Below are 3980 nucleotides of genomic sequence, written 5' to 3'. Positions count from 1 at the left end.
GTCGGGTTCATTTTTGCCATCTTATTAGGTTAAATAAATAGAAACTTCTTGCAATATCCATCCCTAACGATAAGCAATTCCCACTATAATGGATGGCTAATATAGAAATTCAGCCCACATCAGTTTTGTGTCAACTGGCACAAACAGAAACAATGGGAACAAGACAGTCAGAGCTCGGCATAGGTCAACAACCAAGGTTATCTGTATTCAATTACTGGTATCTGCAAACTTGCATACTGTCAGCTGATCATAGACTAAATGAAAACTTATCATGCACAGAGGCAGCAAATACATTTATTTGAAGCAGGCATCATATTAGTTCACTGGTTTGACTGTGGTTAGGGGAAAGAAAGGGGTTATCAGTCTTTTGGGAAATTCTTTCAAATATAACCTGCAGCCAATATCTAAAATTGGGGATTATCTAGGTTATAAATCTCTGTTTAAAAAAGTAGAAAAGGAGCAGAAATTGCTCCGTAGCCCTCAAAGACGATAAATTATATTATTTAACAATAGATAAACTTAGGGCACCTTTCCTGTGGTACAGCCCTATTGTGAATTAAGCTTTAATCTGCTTCACCTCAACATCTGTTCAGTGGAACCAAAGAGCTGGCTGCATTGGACACAGACAGTAATTTGTTTGTTAACCACTTCTCCGGAACAATAGATCATTTCAGAAAACAAAGCCTCCTAACACAACACATATTTATCTGTTTCCTCTATCTGTGTTCCTTTTTCCATAAGTGCGAGTTCAGGCTTTTGAAATGTTTTCCTAGGGATAATTTGTGATGCTGTTAGATTCATAACCCTGGAAAAATAGATTTTTTTTTTTTTTTTTCATCTTTGACCAACAGATGTTCTGTTCAAAATCTGAAAGTCCTCATGATGTATGTACTAGCACATTATAATTGTTAACGCCCCTGTGGAAGGAAAATGCCAATAAATATTTGCTATCACTAAACTGTTGGGGAACAAAGGCATTTGTTTCACAGAAGTTCATGTGCTCACTCTTCCTATGTGGCTTTTCCAACAGTCCATTCAACTGGACATTAATGCTTTGTTTCTTTTCAGAAGAGGAAGTGAAACTTCACAGAAACAAAAATAAAACATAAAAGGCTGTGGGCATCCTGTATACCACTGTAAAATAACACTTCAACTCATTTCAGTGATACAAAGATGACCCCAGAAACAAGCTGTGTGCCAGCTCCAGCATTTTACCACTGCACACCAAAGCAGCAACCAAGGAATAAAAAAAACCATCTGAGATTGTGATGTGGATAAATGTCCCAACATCTGTCATCTAATGAGAGCTATCCACCCCTACTGATAGTCTCCCCTGGCCAGGTGACTTTGCTAAAACTGTATTTACCTGCCAGTCTCCAGCTGTAGTGAGAGATACAGTGGTTGGTTGGTTGGTTTATACTTCCCAGTAGTATTTTTAAAGGTCAGGCTCATCCTTCCATTGGGGGGCCTCACCGTCTGTCTTTCTTTTGGCTTGAAAAAAGCAAATCACTGTCATTTTCAGTATCAGGATGATGAGCCGGGGTGTGGGTTATCAGCACTATCCTGCTGCAATGCCATAAAGCCACATCCTGCCAGTTCTCTGTACCCCATCCATGTGCCCATGTGTTATGTTGTATTGTGCTTTACTGTGCTGTATTGCATTGTGTATTATTCCCTTCTACTCTATTCTTTCTCCTGTTGCCTTCTTTTATCAACTCCCTCATTATTTCCCTGGGTGTGTCCAAACCCCTCATGGTGTTACGCAGAAGAATTAATGTCTAACACATGCTGTGATGATTTGGGGAATTGATCTCTGTTCTGCTGAAATGAATTCTGGTTTATAGCATGGACTGCACTTTTTCAGACAGCAAATCCCAGATGCACTGGAGTTTCATGGTCATCTCTGCACCCTTCTGTTCTCCCACTGATGGAATAACCATGGGAGAGGGAGGATACATCCTTTTACCTGGCTACTGGAGCATCATCAAAATGGGAAAAATCATCCATTCAAATCAGGCAGAGGAATGGCAGCCACCCAAGGCAGAGGAACTTTTCCAAGTCTGAACCCCATGCAGGCAGCAACTTAGTACTGTTTGTTTTGTGCATCCATTTGATGAGTGGATAAAGCTGATAAGAGGGCACCTGAGGTGTTGCACAAATCAGGAGAGCCTGAGAATCCCTGTTTCTGAGAAGTCAGAGGCAAGAGTTTGTGTCTAGAATTGTGACCTACTTAGAAGAATCTGACTTAAGCCCCAAATAATGCTCTTGCTCAAGCATGAATTACAAGCAGCTGAAGGAAGATGAGCTTTTGCACTTGTTCTCCAGCCAAGTTTGCCCACATCTGATGAGGAAAAGTACATCTTGGTGCCATTCTGTGTTCCCGTGACACGATGCAGATGGAGAAGCTGCAGGTCCAGCAGCCGTTCACCCACTCCTCCAGGCATCCTGCACATCCTGCCTCTCCTTCCAGAGCCTGGAGCTGGAAAGCATCAGGTTCAAGAGTGGAAGGAGCAGCAGTGAGAAGCTGCCTTACACATGGGAACAGGCAGCAGCACATCAGGGATGGTCTGGGATGGATAAAAAGAGTTAAAGGCTCCATGGCCAGAAGCCTGGAGAGTTACAGTGCAGCAGAGGGAGGTGAAATGCTGTTATTGCACCTAAGCATGGCTACAGTAGTCTCAGGATGGTAAAAATTTCCAGGGGCAAAGAAGATGGGGGAAATATGGGTCTGATTTCACCCCTGTGCTGGGCGGGTGCCTCGCTGTGTGTTGAGCCTGGGTGGATGCCTTGTGTGTCGTGTTGTTTGGGCCAAAGTCCCACAGAAAAAAAAAAACAAAAACCAACTAGTCTGAATTGAAAGATGCTATGAGTCAGTCTTCTGATGAAAGAGAGGAATGTGATGTTGGGGCTGGCAAACATGATAGTGCTGTGAGATTTTAAAAAAAAAAAAAGAAAAATCTCTCAGAGAATGGGAATGCAATTGATGGGAGCAAGAGCAAAACAGGACATCTTCTCCAGGGATGCCTTGGACTGATCAGCTGAGATGTCTGCAAATGTGAGGAATCAACACAACATCCTCTTCATCACATGCACTGGGCTGGGCCTCACAGAGCCTGCAGAGCTTCCCAGTGGCCTCAGCAGGGCCAGGACCACCCCCTGCTCATCACAGGGGCCAAGCAGAGGGCAGCTCTTGGTTGCTGGAGCCCTTGGCTGCTGCCTAGACACCACCTCACAAGTTGCAGGACCACAGCTGAAAGTGTGTGGGTATTATGGAAGGGCAAAGTACAAAGCACTACCCAATTACAGCTGTTTCTCTCTGGATGAATTTGGGCTTTACTGGTTTATGAGCATTGTTCAATCTATTTAGAAATTCACTTGGAAAAATCTTTTCATTTCTCTTCTCCCCTTTGAGGCTTCCCGTTTCCTGACAGGGTGCTGCTGGTGCTGCTGTGGCACCAAGAGCTGTTGGTGACTTTTGGCTGATGGTCCCTGGCCTCTCAGCAGCTACCTGAGCTTTGGCTGGAGCCGTGGTCTTCAGTTCCATCCAGCCATGGGCCACCCTTGCCCTTGGTGACCACCACCAGCCTCACAACTTCAAATGCTGCCGTGGAAAAATCCATCCCTAACACCTTTTTTCCTGTTCATTTCTGTTCTGTAGATTCTCTTCTTCAGGGCTGTGATCCAACCCTAGGTACAGGTTTGGGTTTTTTTCACCTATTTATCAAGCCCTGAGCGGTTTCCCCCTTGGTTTGTTCTCCCATTCTCCTCTCAGCATGATTTTTTCAGAGCTCCATCCCTGCCTGCCCTCCTCTTGCCACACTGGGGTCCTGGCTGTGGTCCCAGTTAGCAGGAGAGGTGTCCCCCCCATTCAAAGCCATCATTTTGACTCAGCCAGAGTTCTGACAGTCCAGGCAGAGTAAAAAGAAAAGCAGAAGAGGTGACTGTTGTCAGAAAACAGTTTCTGGAAAAAATTAAAGTTC

The 3980-nt window shown here is 44.3% G+C and overlaps 1 long non-coding RNA gene across 1 annotated transcript in view; it reads left to right on the top strand.

Annotated features, from left to right (window-relative positions):
* LOC139802122 (uncharacterized) overlaps positions 1 to 1643 on the top strand; it is a 16491-nt gene extending 14848 nt beyond the window's left edge. The window contains exon 5 of the long non-coding RNA XR_011728519.1: positions 1 to 1643. This exon is cut by the window's left edge and continues 1380 nt beyond it. This is a non-coding gene — a long non-coding RNA (uncharacterized lncRNA).
* Positions 1644 to 3980: the final 2337 nt, after the last annotated feature.

Source organism: Heliangelus exortis, chromosome 13 (genome assembly GCF_036169615.1).
Source record: "Heliangelus exortis chromosome 13, bHelExo1.hap1, whole genome shotgun sequence".
NCBI classification, from domain to species: domain Eukaryota; kingdom Metazoa; phylum Chordata; class Aves; order Apodiformes; family Trochilidae; genus Heliangelus; species Heliangelus exortis.
Note: the sequence above shows the minus strand (reverse complement) of the source record. Positions and strands in the feature narration are given on the sequence as shown.